The sequence below is a fragment of the Alexandromys fortis genome, unplaced genomic scaffold (genome assembly GCF_014885135.2).
Source record: "Alexandromys fortis isolate MF-2015 unplaced genomic scaffold, M_Fortis_MF-2015_v1.1 scaffold_48, whole genome shotgun sequence".
NCBI lineage: Eukaryota > Metazoa > Chordata > Mammalia > Rodentia > Cricetidae > Alexandromys > Alexandromys fortis.
In genome coordinates, this window is record NW_026067947.1 from 11,458,650 (window position 1) to 11,474,209 (window position 15,560).

Sequence of the window (15,560 nt, forward strand, 5' to 3'; positions counted from 1 at the left end):
AGGTCTACAAAGTGAGTTCTAGGACAGGCACAAAAAAAAAAAAGCTACACAGAGAAACCCTTTATCAAAAAAGAAAATAATAATAATAATAATAATAATAATAATAATAATAATAATAATAATTATAATACAGTTCCAAGAATAAAACATAATCTTAAATAGAAACATAAAAGGGTAGAAAAAATATTGGAGAATTTTTGTTTTTATTTGTTTTTTGTTTTTTTTTTATTTTCTTGTTGCTGAACATTTAATTGGAAACTCCTAATATAGAGAAATCAACAATAGAAGTCACTAAAAACATCAACAACCCATATATGCTGTGTCTGTGCTTCTAGGAAAATTTTCATGAGACATTAATTTTTATCTATCATATTTGTTATTATTATTATGCCTCTCACATATTATATATACCAACTGCAATTTCCTCTCCTTCTACTGTTCTTGTTCCCTACACATAGATACCTCCCATCTCCCCCAGATCCACTCCTCAACTTTCTTTCAAAAAAGAGCAGACCTCCTGGGGTTAACTATTGAACACGGCAAAAACATGAATTAAGACTATGCCCAAACACTCACATCAAGGCTGGCTGAGGAAACCCAGCAGGAGATAAGGGGTCCTACGAGCAGGCAAAAGAGTCAGAGACACCCGCCCCACCACTTCCACCATTAGGAATTCCACAGGAATACCTAGCTACACAATGTAGATATAGATTGCACTTTCATTTCCCAGCCATTCAAACCTGTATAATCAAACAGAAACTATATTAATTACAACACTGTTGGGTCAACACCTCAGGCATATTCTGAGGTAGCTCTTAAATTAACACATTTCTATTAATCTATATATCTCCACAACTCTGTGGCTTACTGGTAATGTTCTGGCATCCTCCTTCAGCAGTTACATGGCCTCTTCTTGACTCCACCTACTCTCTATATATACCTATATCTTTTTGGATTTCCTGCCTGATTTTATTCTGCTAAGCCATTGGCTGAAACAGCTTTTTTCATCAGCCAATAAAACCAACACATACACAGAAGGACATCCCACATCATCACAATCATAACATGTAAACAGAGGACCTAGCTCAGATTCATACAGGGTCCTTGATTGTCACTTCCATCTCTATAATCCCCTATGAGACCTGCCTCATTGATTCCATGGGGTGTGTTCTAATTGTGTCCTCAATCCCGCTGGCTTCTCCAATTCTCTGCATCCTCTTGGTGGTGTTCCCCTGGCTCTGCCTAATGTTTGACTGTGAGTCTCTACCTCTGCTCCCATTAATTGTAGGGTGACACCTCTCTGAGGACATTTGGACTAGGCACTGATCTTTGAGTACAATGGAATATCATTAGTAATCATTTCATTGACTTTTCTCCCCAGTTATATATGGCTCTATCCTGGGTCTCTGGCCTGTCTAGTTTCTGACCAGACAGTGTCAGGTGTGGGCTCTTCCTCTTGTGGTGAGGGTCCCAAGTTGGTTGACTACTAAAAAATTTCTTTCTTCCTTTCTTTCTTTCTTTGTTTCTTTCTTCCTTCCTTCCTTCCTTCCTTTCTCTCTTTCTTTCCTTCTTTTCTTTTCAAGACAGGGTTTCTCTAGGTAGAAACCCTAAAACTCTTTTAGCCAGGCTGAACTTGAAATTACAGAGATCTATCTGCTTTTGCTTTCCAAGTGCTGGGATTACAGTTTTGTACCACCACCATAAGGAAAATATTATAAACAATTTTTGAAACACGGTGATATTTGAAGAATAAGACACCAATGGGGAGAAAATGAATGCATGATAAAGACAATCGCACAAACACCTGTTTGGTTTGTTTCTACTTTTCACACTCATTACCTAATTGATTAACAAATCTGGTGTCCCTTAAGAATATGAATCAAAGGAGAGTCAGAATTAGGTCTCCTTTGTCCCCTTTGTATTCCATGGTGAAAAGGTAGGGGCTCTCCTTGCCTCCTCGATTATCATCACAATATGACTGCCAATTTCCCCTACAATGCCTCTAGAAGTGACAAGACGAAAAGTTATAGTGACAGCCTCAAACTGTGTTGTCTCCACAACATCTTACTATTAAAACTTGTCAGTCCTGTCCAGTGTGGGAGACAACCAAAGATTGAGCATTTAAAACTGCCTACTGATTAGCAGTAGAACACCACACAGATTGTCTGTGTTTGGTAAAGATTTATTGAGTACCTATACCATCTAGAACCCTAGAATATTACTCAAGCAAAATTACCTCAAAATAATAAAGTTTCAGTTCTTTATCCTGGAAGTATTTGTGGACCACTTAAACAAGGATAAGCTCAGAAGTCTACTTTGTAGCCCCAGAACTAGCTATTGATCAAATATTAAGCACAACACCTGTCCCAGGAATTTGCACACAAATTTCCCAATAGAGCCAATAATGGGGACTAAGCATCACTAAGTATCACTGACCAGGACCCAAAGGTTTATGTTTAAGGCATGTGGAAATTTTCTAGATTATTCCAGTCTACATACCAAAGATGACTCTTCTTTCCACTACTACATAATGTGCACTCAACTGTATAATCCAAGCTCATGGAGTACATACAATGTCCCAGGCACTATTCCAGTGTAGAGGAATATACATTGGCTTCCTAATACAAACAGCCCATGACTGAGCAGCAAACAAAATGCCACTGCTTGTTATCAGTGGCACAAAGTGAGCAGAGGGAGCAACTAAGGGTACTTTGAACCTGGTAGGGGGAGAGGGATAGATTACCCTTCTAGATAATCTTGGAGTTGAGTCCTGGAGAAGTCCACCGCATAGTCTAAGAAAATTATAATACATCCAGGTTTTCAGAATGCCAAGTGTCAAGCAATGAACGTTCTTCTCATTTGACAGTTTGGCTGAGTGAGGGGGTGAAGAAGCAGCAGACCTAAGATGCTAGGGTCAAATTGTTCAGAATCTTAAGGTCTGTGGCAAGGAACCCAGAATTTATACTCAGCACATGGGGACACAAGCAAATGGTTTTCACCAGGCAAGCAACAAGATCAGGCTTACATTATAGTTTGCAATGCCTTCTTCTAGACATGTGTTATCTGGGACTGTCTTTGTGCTGCTTGGGAGTGAGAGGGCAGCTAGGGTGAAGAAATGATGTAGCCTGATTTGGCCCATTCAGGGATTAGACCCTTGGCCTGAGTAATTAGAACAGTGCCAGTTATATTGGGCTCTGAAATAAATGTAGCTATTGCTGCTGATAGTTAGCTTGCCCTCATTTACTGCAAGTGAAAGGTCTTATTCTTCATGACTCATCCACAAATCCTGCTGATCTCTCTAATTAAAAAGTTTTCAAAGAAGTTGATACATTAGTTATTACGATCCCAGACACACCAGGCATAAATCCTCCCTTCCACCTATGTATATGCCAGGACGTTGCTGCTGCCTCTTTCATCATCATGAGGGGTATTCTTCAACATAATTTTCATGACACCATCTGCCAGGCTCTTTTCTCAACCTTGCTTGGTGTAGTGACTATTCAGTCAGTATGAATATGTATCTGGCATCATTTTAGAACAAATTCTTGACAACGACTCAAGAGGAAAGAGTCATAAAAATGTGTTACCTGGCAGGTTCTATGGACCACACCACAAATTAGTCTATTTTACACCAAAATCAATGTCACAAGGGGTGGGGGTAAACTGAATTTGTAGCCATCCTAGGTCTCAGCAAATCAACCTACTAATTTCAGTAACCTTTCCAGGCACTGTCATTTTTCATTGGTATATTTGTTCATATGTTGTGAACTATTAAAGGAGGAAACAAAGCAATTTCACCTAATCCCTATCTAAAACCTCCAAAGCTGTATCTATCCTAAGATGATTTACCTAATTAATCTAATTTATGACCCATTCATATTATTATGACTTAGCCTCTAGTACGAATAGTAGAAATCGAGGTTGTGTCCTGTTCATTGGTGTACCTTCTAAAACCAAATTAATAAACAGAGAAAAAGACTTGAATGCAAAGAATTTATTCTGAAGATATCCCCATAAAGCAGCAGTTAGAAAAATAAGGAAACAAAATACTGGAAATCATTCTGCACTCAGGGCAGCTGAGGTTAATTCTCAAAGGACCAGGCAGAGTATACCTAAGGATTACTTCTGAAGGACGGGGGCTGAGGCATTGTTCAACTTCCCATTGGTTGAAGATTGCCCCTGGAGTATTTACTCTCTCATAGTTCTGTGCTGGCTAAAAGGTATACTAAGAGCTCCAGGGGCTTAAGAAAAAGCCCTGAGGCAAAAGTGAAGAGGCATAGGACTCATAAGGCGGGATGCAGTTGGCTTGCATTAGAACTATCCAACACAGTGACAGCTGAGATTACTGGTGAATCAAGAGACCATGCAGCACAGAGTATCTACCACTGCAGGAAAATGATGCTGCTAACAATAGCAGTGGAGATCTGAGCAACCATCTCTCTTAGTGTCACAGACTGACAGGTCAGCCGATCCAAGTCTTGCAAGTTTCCAACTACTAAATGAACGAAGTACTACTGAACAGCATGGAGCCAGGTTGCGGTCACAGACAAGAACTTCAACTCTTCTTGTTGAAGAATGATCAGCCACTGTGAACATATGCTTATGCAGCATGTGGTTGCGAATATAAAGCCAGGACTAGTGAATGATGGTATCAAGAGGATGCGATGCCACTCTGGAGTCAACATACACTGAAATAAATCAAGGAAAGGCAGTGAACACATGGACAAGAGGCTCATTTTCTACCTCATAATCTCATCACACTATAGTTAAAAGCCTAACAGCACCCGCATTGGGAAGTGGTTGTGAGGACCAAATGTGCATTTGGTAGAGTACCAGTCCTAGTGTCTGTCATGTAAGCAGCAAGCACTACTTACTTGTGGAAGAAGAAATTTAACAGTGGGATGAGAACAGAAAAGGGATTCCATCTTCACCCAGACTCACCCATTTATTTCCTAGCACTGAGCCCTGTTGTGGTGTTTTTTGTGTATCTTTAAAAGGCATCATATCTAAAGGAGAGCTACCTAGTTTAAGACTGGAAGGTAGGTATTAAACAAGCATAAATGGCACAGAATTATGAGCAATAGCACCCAGTTTCAAACCCATGGACCATGTCAGTGCACTTCGGTGGGAAAACTTCTTATGAGCACCATCATTCAGTTTTCTTATCAATAAAATGGTGTTTGTACAGCCACTGTGAAGAGTAGAGGAGAATATTTCTATAAGGTTCCAAACACATTTTAAATCTACAGCAAGTTGCTATTAATTCTCCATCCCATGGCCACTGGTTAGGCATCTACTATATGAAGTTCCTCATACATGATTCTGGGAATAAAAAGACAGCTATAGATGAGGCACAGTCCCAAAAGTCAAAATTCCTACAGGTTAATGTCATTAATACTTTTAAAAAAATCTGGCTATTTAAAAGAACTGAAATTAGTAAGTTTCCCTCCTATCAGTTCTCCTTACCCTCATATCAATGAGAAGGAGGGAAACAGAATAGAGGAAAGAAGGAAACAAAGATGGTTATCTCTGAGGCAGAATTCCTGGAAATGCAGGATAATGAGCTCCATCTAAATTCACATCTGCTCAAAGGTAATCAGAAGTCTGCAATGTGAATGGAATTTGGAGACAGTTTCCCTCGCAGGGTCTGAGAATACAGAAGGGAGAACCCTACCTGTCCTGGATTTGGAACAAATAACAATGCTACTCTTCTCCAGACTTTTAATTCGAGTGAAACCAGGATGAGGTGCCCATCAATAAGAGCTTAGAAATGAATTATGTCATACACTCATGGAAAGAGAAAACTGAATGAGGTAATGGTAGGGATTACCTCATCAGCTGGAATGTGTATCTGGCCTTGCTCATTGCTAGGTCACTTCAATGAACTAGAAAAGGAGTACTTCAGAAAGAGAGGGATGAAGGCTAGCTCACTGGCTCTTTGCATTCAAGGATGCTCTCAGCATGAGTATACTCTTCACAGGCAAACATCCATTCCTTCTTTATATCTGCAGGATACTTTATACTTCACAAACCACTTTGGTATCCACTGTCTCACTTAATTCTCACATTGGGGAATGAGTCTTTTATGTCCATTCACAAAGGGTCAGTGGTGATGAAGAAATCTAAATCTACTTGTTCTAGCTTCTATATCAAAGTTTAGAATCACTCTGAAATCTACATCTCCCAGCCTCATTTCCAAGATATTTCACACACCTGCGTGAAGACTCTGGGAGAGAGGAAGGCAACATCAACAGAGCTGGATGGCAATGACAACAGAACGAAAGACCTTGAGCGAACTCACTGAAATCAAAATTACTAGGAAATGATGGCTATGATGTTGGTGTGGGGTGGAAGGTGGGGGTGCAGGAGCTGTGACTATGTGTCACCCTTCCAGGTGTCAGATGAGAAATTCTTTATGAACACCAAGCCTTCTCCATAAACAGCACCATTAGATTCAGGGCAGTAAAATTCATTGGAAACTAATTGATGAGTAATAAAGTTGCTAAGGTTTATGAGCCCTGCACTAACACTGATACAGAGGTACAGTGTCAACAATAAAACTGTAACCACTGACAAACTCTAGCTTTCTGTGGGAAAGTGGAAGGAAGCAGGCATTTTTTTTTGGGGGGGGGGTGGAGGCAAAAGAAGCATTACACAATTTCAGAAGTGACAAGATCCCTTTCTCTTGTGCGATCTTTACTAGTAAATAGAAAGAACAGCTTCGCCCTTGGCAATAACCTTTGATTATTGGGTAATGGGACAAGAAGAGAAAAGTGGATACCTCTGCTCTACTTAAATTGCAAGCATTGGCAGAAGTGAACTTGGACAGGTAACAACAAAGCACCCATGGCCAGAGATAAGAGATGAATAGAGTTCCTTCAGATTCCAAGCTGCTATTCCAATCAGGTAGGTGCCAGAAGAATATAGAGCTAGAGCAGAGAGAACCGCCCCTGGGACTGAAGGAATCTGGTATTTTTCTTTGCACACATCCACACACACCTATAAACAAAAGAATAAATTCACTAAGTATTGATGAACAATCTATCACCAACTTTTTATGTTCTTGCTTACTTGATTGAGTTGGTCTTCCCCATTGTAATGACTAAGACAACCAATCATTTCTAGATTCCAGGGTTGAATTGTTTTAGAAAGCTCTGGAATCCCCAATAAGGAGGACCAAGTCTTAATGACTCAGTCAAAATGACATAAGCAGATTTGGAACACTTAGAATAAAAAAAATGTAGTATATCACATTAATAACTTATAATATCTATTTTACATATTAAATTCATAATAAATAACAATTGGCTTACCTAAAATAGATGACTACATAAACAAATGTATTCCACCTGTTTCTTTATACTTTTAAAATTGTATCTATTCAGAAAGATCAAAATTCAAATTCAGTTCACATGTTTTACTTGTTATTGCTATGAAAGGGTGTATCTGGTAGCAATACTATTTCCCTCACTCTCTATTAACTTTGATAAGTCAGTTAAAAGGAGGGTAGTATAAGTGTCCTATATTATGTTAGGAGTTTTTTAGATTTAACATTTTCTTTAACCAGTGCATCTATTTCTTCTATTGTATCTTCAGTCCCTAATATTCTCCCTTCCATCTCTTGTATTCTGTTGGTGATGCTTGTGTCTGTAGTTCCTGTTCACATACCCAAAATTTTCACTTCCTGAATTCCCTCAGTTTGTGTTTTCTTTAATGATTCTATTTCTTTTTTATGCCATGGATAATTTCCTTCTTATGTTTGTTTGTTTGTTTATCTTGGCATTCTTTAAGGGATTTGATGATTTCCTCTCATTTTTTTGGTCTTTTCCTCATTTTTAAGGGAGTTTTTCCAAATCTTCTTTAAGGACTTCTATCATCTTCATGAGGTTGTTTTCAAAGATGTTTTCTTGTGTTTCTGCTGCATTGCAATGTTCAGGTCTTGCTGTCATAGAATAGCTGGGCTCTGGTGGTGCCATGTTGTCCTGGGTGCTATTGGATGTATTTTCTCACTGGCATTTAGGCATCTGGGTTTGGGATGATTAGTTCTAGTCTCTGACTTATGAGTTTGTCTTTGTTAGATGGGTGTTTTGTTCCTTGGTTCCTGTTTCCTCTTTGGTGTGTTAGTCTTTGTGGGCTGGATTTCTGTGTTACCTTGACCTCTGGTCTAGTTGAGAGTCTCAGTCCAAGTGAGGAGTTGGCCTTCTGCTGTAAGAGTTCCTACAGGCAGTAGTCTTTAAGTTACCTACCCACTTATACAATATGTGGCCTTTCTTATACTATATATGCCAATGTAAAGCACACGTCTGGCCTCTCTTCCAGCAGCATGATTTGGTTCCTGTTCCCTGTTCATGCAGAGACCTGTAATCTGTGAGTCTACTCCTAAATAAATAACCCTCTATTATACTCAATTCTGAGCTAGTGTGGGATTTCTTTTAAGCCTCCGTCTTTATCCTTCTGATGGTTAGCTTGGCCTTTGGTGCAGCAGAGGGTCTCTGTTCTTCTGATTAGTGTGGCTTGCACCTGTGCAGCTGAAATCTGTTCAAAGTGGTATGGCTTGTGCCTGTTCTAACTGGTATGGCTTGCACTGATTCTGGATAGTGTGGCCTGCTTCTGAGTAGTGGAAGTCCACCACGGTTGGAAGCAGGGCCCAGCAGCAGGGACGGAACAAGTGTGGGCCTGGGGATGGGTGCTGGGGTACAGAATTTAGGCAGGCTGTAGTTCTGCTGTAAGTGCCCTATTTTAATTTTTAATGTCTTGGGAGATAAGCTGAAAATTGCTGCCTTGCTCTACAAAGGCTTTGAAAGACAGGTAAGTGTGTGTGTGTGTGTGTGTGTGTGTGTGTGTGTGAATCCTGTTCTTCCACTACCTCCTGTAGCAACAGTTAGTCTGATTGCAGGAATCTGCATCATGGGGCATGCAGCCTTGGACTTTACTACTTTCGGAAAATGCTTATAGCTCTGCAGTTTGAATGAGGTACTGATGACTATAAGGTTAGATGCTCAGTATCCAACCAGATTCACTTAGCTCAGCTTTTTGAGGAACAGAGATACACTCCATACCTGGGTATACCTTCCTGAAAGCATACCCTCTTGGTTACATCAGGGTCTGTGAAATAATGGCATGGTGTGCTTTTCACACCCATTTCCTTACTACAAAGTCAGCTTAGTTTCATCCCCAGCAGGGCCACTGTCACTGTATCATCCTGACATATAAGGGAAGAGTATTATTTTCTTTTGGTTAAAGAGAAAAGGCTTAAAGTATGCCACAATTTTGAAAACTCACTGGTAAAAACTTAGAAAAAGAGTACCTGTTTTCTCATTTGCTTCCTAAAAACCCGTTCTCATTGCTAAAAGGGCCCACATTTAGATGACCTAAATTCTACACATCTAGGAGATTTAGAAGATAATATGTAAAAGCATTTATTTATGTTCTATGGCTTCATATCACTTTTTAAAAATACTTTTTGTGTGTGGTGCTAGGAATTGAACTCAGATCCTTTGAGCACACAATGTAAGTTCTGTAGTACTGAGCATATTACGTCCCCAGTAAATTGAACTTTTAAAAAACCTTGATATTAAATAACTCAGTATGTTAGATTCTTACATGACTTTGCTTCATCAGATTGTCAAGAGACAATGCCTAGCAATTCAGTATACCAGAAAACTGTGTCCAAAGACTCACACCATAGGGACCCTCAGCACCCACATCTGTAGGAAAGGACAGTTCCTTCCCTTAGTGCCTCAGTAAAAGAAATCTGTGTTCGCATTTTCCCTAATCCTATAATTTCAGAGTATCATAGCTGACTGCCTTGAAGACTCCCGTCAGACGTTTTCCTCTCGGATTCCTCTGCTTCCCTACTCATCTTCCATCACTAAAGAGGTGATGCCTCTTGGATCTGGCTGACCTTCACTCCCAACAGCTGCTCCAGGCAGCTTTGGATGCACTTCCTGTCTCCAGTGGCTTCTGCACCTGCAGTCTGGCTAGCTGGGGCTTTCTGTTTTCTGCCTGCCTTGGCAGCAGGCTAGAAGTCAAAGCTGTCACCTATGGTGTTCTCTGGGCCTCCTGTCTCTAGTGACAGATCCAGAGGATACCTGAGGGGCTTGTCAACAGCTGAGGCTGTGTCTCCTGCTCATTGGCTTGAGCCAGTTCCGGGAGATCTTTTAGTCAGGCCTAGCTGGAGATCTGCATTTTGGAATGAAATTTGACCTTTTATTAAATACCAACACAGGGAAAGTAGAAAAAGTGGTCCTATCATAACTTCCCAACAATAAGAGTCTCAGAAGATGCTGGAAAACTATAGAAAATGAAGAACTCTGCTAGCTTTGCATCACTATGACTGAAGCCTGACATGAACTTAAAGGAGGAGGGACTTATTTGGGCTCATGCATTGAAGGTTTTGGTCTCCAATCCTTGGCTCTACTGCTCAGGACATATGAGACAACACCATGGTAGTTTGAAATGGAGGAATAGAGTCACATGAAGGTGGTTAGGAAGCAGAGAAAAGGAAGGGATTAAGAACTAGAAATAACCTTTGAAGACACACACCCCTTCTCAGGCCCATTTTCTTTTTTAGGCCCCAACTCCTAAAGTTTTCAGAACCTCCCATAATAGTATTACAATCTGGGAACCACAGGTTCAGCATATAAGCCTGTTCTTATGGGCAACAGTTCATTCTCAGATGGCAGTAAACAGTGTCTAGGGATAAATAATTTAATCTATATAATGAATCTATAGAATAGATACTACTACCATTGCCATCATACAGATATGGAAATTGAAGCCTAGAGAAATGAAGCAACTTATCCACAGACAATTACTATAAAGAGACAGAAGTGAGATTTACAAATACAGACAACTGCTTGACAATACATAGAGCTTGTATGTATGCCTATTCTGCCATCCTCATTTTTGGATATTTTTTCTTAATTCCCTTAGATGGCAATATTTAAGTTGAGTGTATCTCTTGATCATTCTTCTGCCTCAGATAATCTGAAACAGTTACACACTAGTTCAGATCCATAGAGAAACGAGCACTAAGACAGGTTAGATGTTTCTGTTCATTTCTAAGATGCTTTCCACCCAATGCTTTGGTTGCTTCCGTTCCTAATGAGAAGACTGTCAGAGGGATGCACACTCAAGCCTCAGCAGAACAAAGTCAACAAGTTCTGCAGTTCAACCTTCAATGCCAATAAGCATCAGAGAAGAACTCCTCCCCCCCCCAATATGTTCCTGAAAACCAAGGGAATCTCTGCACCTGTGCTCATCTGGCCATTGTCAAATTCATTTGGTAGCCACTGCTCCTTTCAAGGGTAACTCGGATCACACCACTGCAGTAGATCAAAAACCATCCTGAACAGGACTGTTTCTGAAGCAGATCAGTGTCCACTCAACCTTGTAAAGCAGCTCACCATTGTGTAGCTCAGTGGTCCTCTGTAGCACTTATAACAAGGGCATAGAGAAAAACCTTCGGCATTCACACTTTTCTTCAGACTCTCATATTTGGTTTGGCTTTCCAGAACTGCCTTTGGAATCTCATCCTTCAGAAAAAAGCAAAAACTAAAAAAAAAAAAAAAAAAAAAAAAAAAAAAAAAAAAAAAAAAAAAAAAAAAAAAAAAAAAAAAAAAACATAAAGGCCAACAGCACAGACAAGCTGATAGCGACAGGGAAGGCACAATGATATTAACAAGTCCCCAACCTACAGAAATGATTGTTTAAGATCTGGGTAGTTCATGGCACACATTTCTCAGACCTATAACCTACCATGTAATGTTTAGACCCCCTTAAACTAATGATAATATATCAGGAGCACCCGTCAAAGCCCATGGTTCATAGAAAATAAATGATATACGCTGTTAAGATAATTTCTCCAAAATAGCCACAATTTAACCAGGCCAAATCCTACCAGACAGAGTTGAACCTTCATTTACTGGTTTATTAGAAAGAGCATTGATTAATAATAGTTACTATATACACACTTTACACCATAGTTTTATATTTATTACCACTCAAATGGCATCCTATCAAAGTAGGCATGACTATTCTTGGATTTGAATTCAGGGGATACATGATTTAGCAAAGTTGCCCATTTAGAGTCTGATGGACCATGAAGTCTTTTCAATTCCATAATTCTGCTATATTGATACTGCCTCCAAATAGAAGGCAGGAAATGTGTGCTGAAATAAGAGTGACGGCGGGGCTGTGTCCCCAGCACCCCAGCCGCCTGGCTAGCTTATGCCCTAAATAACAACACACAAACTGTATTCTTTTAAACACTGCTTGCCCATTATATCCAGCCTCTTCTCAGCTAACTCTCGCACGTGGACTAGCCCATTTCTAATAATCTGTGTAAGCACCCCAAGGTGTGCTTACCAGGAAGATTCTAGCCTACGTCCATCCTGGGTCGGAGCTGCCTGGGAGAGCGGAGCCTGGCGTCTCTGCTCCAGAGAGCAGAGCTGTCGAGTCTGACCTCACTTCCTCTTTCTCCCAGCATCCTATTTTGTTTACTCCTCCCACCTGTGCTGAAAATTCTGTCACATCTTCACTATTTGTGTGACCTTGGAAAAGTCAATTGAATTTATCCTGAAAATAGAAAAATAATAGTAATACCTATCCCAGAAGAGTTGTTGACTGGCTAAACTATAGAGACTATATGATATCAGTGTATAGTAAGTTTTCCTTCTCCTCCTCCTTGCCATCATCATCACCACTATCACACTGTCACTTTGACATGGTACTTATTTTAAAATATTACTTATTTTTTACTATTGTGTATGGATGTTTTGCCTGCATGTCTGTGCATCATGTACATGCAGTGCCTTCAGTGGCCAGAAGATGGCGTCAGGTCCACTAGGACTGGAATTAGAGATAGTTGTGAGCACTCTGTAGGTGCTAGGAATTGAACTTTGGTCCACTGCAAGAGCAGTCAGTGTTCTTAACTACTGTATCATTTCCCCAGTCCCAAAGTACATATTTTTCTAGTCTACTTCTCTGGATATTTTGAAGACTGCATGAGAAGACATGTGAAGTGTGTTTTAAACAATAAATATCAATACAATTGAAAAGAAAGAATATATACAAGGCCTATGCTATGATAATTATAAGGATTCAGTTGAAATTGGGAGAATGTGTTGAGATCTTTGGGTTAAACAGTATCAAACTATTCTACCCTACTTTTACATATGAGCAAAACCCAGATGTGTGATCATCTAAAAGCTGCTTTACATGGGCTGTGGGCTACAGAGGCACTATCATGCTATTCATCTGGAGATAAAAGAATCCAAGTCACACAGTACCTGGAATCATACTAAAGGGTATAGGGTGGAAGTATACCACAGCAGAATATAAAAGATCTATGTATTCCCATCTGAGAAGAAAAGTCTCCAGTGACAACAGCACACTGGGTTTATGTCACACTTCCAAAGGCTAACAAGTTCCTTCACTGGTATTGAATAAATTTTTTAGATTGTTTTATTTGTATGTTTATTTTGCTTGCATCTGCATATATGAACCACATTCATGCCTGGTTCCAGGGGAGGTCAGATGCATCAGACCATGAAAAGGCATTGGATCCTCAAACTGTAATTACAGATAGTTGTGAAAACTGAAACCCAGGTACCCTGTAAGATTGGCAAGTACTTTTGCTTGATGATCCATCTTGCCAGCCACCATCTCAGTTTCTTTATGTTCACCTGTAAAAGTGCAGGGTCCCAAGTGAGATGAGGCTTACAACATACAGTGAGTATTAAGTGAGCAATACATAGTGGTCATACTATCAACATGTTGAGGTAAGACATTGCTATTAACATTTCCCCAAATTTCCTGTCCAAGTTTTGTGGGGTAGAAGGTAAACATGGAATAGAAGCAGTATTGCGAACCTGTCTATAGGAAGGTGCTATGCACCTTTTGTCAATATGACGTAAAAACACTTTTGGAGACAGATTTGAATTCTTTGTTTTGCTTTCAGACACTATGGAAAATCAAGTCTCCCCAGCAGGCTAATCATTTTTTTAAGTTTTCTTAGGTAATAGATAATATAAATATATAAATAAATAAATAAATAAATAAATAAATAAATAAATAAGGAGTTCCTGGTTCTCACAACAGAGCCTTGTCTTTCATGCTGGAGTTTGGACTCAGGGCCTGTTGTATGTTAGGCAATTACTACCCTGATCTGTAATCCCAGGGCTCTCTTTAGAAACATATTGTTGTTGTTTTGAGGAAGGTGCATTATGCTGCCCTGGATGGGTCTTGAAACTTTTATATGTCAGCAGCAAACTTCAAAATTGTTTTTTTCCTGCCTCCTAGGTTTCTGTGATTACAGAGTCCGTCTTAGAATGGTTCTAAAGTAGTCATGTTTAAGAAACAAAATACAAAGATTTGAGTCCTGGATCTGTCAGTTACTGTCATAGAGCCTCTCTTCCCTCATTTATAAAATGTAGATAATAAAACAGGGACAGTGGAATAATTCCACAAGGTACTTAATATGATATATATATATATATATATATATATATATATATATATATATAGCCTTCTTCCCCACAAAATTTCCATGTCTTAATTCTCTGGACCTGAGAATATTTTGTCACATAGCAAAAAGGGTGTTGAAAATGGCTATAGACATGTAAATGGAGAGGCCATCACGGGTTATCTAGGTGGGTTCAGTTTAACCACATGGATGTACAGAAGTCATGGATGAAAACAGAAGAGTCAGAAAATGAAGTGGCAGAAAAGTTCTCAATCACGAGAGGGACTTAATCCACCAGTGTTAACTTTGGAGATTAAGGAAGGAGATCATTAGCTAAACCAGGCTGGGAGTCTCTTGGAGCTGACAACCGCTATCAGTTAACTGTCAGTAAGCAAGGAAACAAGAACTTCAGACTTGTAACAGCAAGGAGATGGATTCTGGAAGCAATCTGAATGAACAGGAAACAGAGTCTTTCTCTGAGCCTCCAGGAAGAACATTGCCTTCCTGACACTTTGATTTTTAGCCTAACAAGACCTGTGTTGTACTTCTGAAGCATCCAATCACATTTTTATCATATTGTGCTCTGAGCATGTGGTGATTTGTGATGCTCACCATAGAAAAGTGGTGCCAACTGTCAACACTGAAAAAACCAAGTATCTAGAGTGGCACTTACAACACACAGTAAAAACTGACCCAAATATGTACTCACTCATATTTGGTTTCTAGCCATAAATAAAGGGCATTGAGCCTATAATTCGTGATCTTAGAGAAGCTAAATAAGAAGGAGAACCCAAAGAAAAACATATAGGCATCCTCCTGAATATTAACCTTCATCAGGCAATGAAAGGAGACAGAGACAGAGACCCACATTGGAGCATCGGACTGAAATCTCAAGTTCCAAATCAGGAGCAGGTGGAGAAAGAGTACGATCAAAGAAGTCAGGACCTCGAGGGGTGCACACACACACTGAGACAATGTTCTATCGGGAACTCACCAAGGCCAGCTGGTCTGGGTCTGAAAAAGCCTGGGATAAAACCGGACTCGCTGAACATAGTGGACAATGAGGACTACTGAGAACTCAAGAACAATGGCA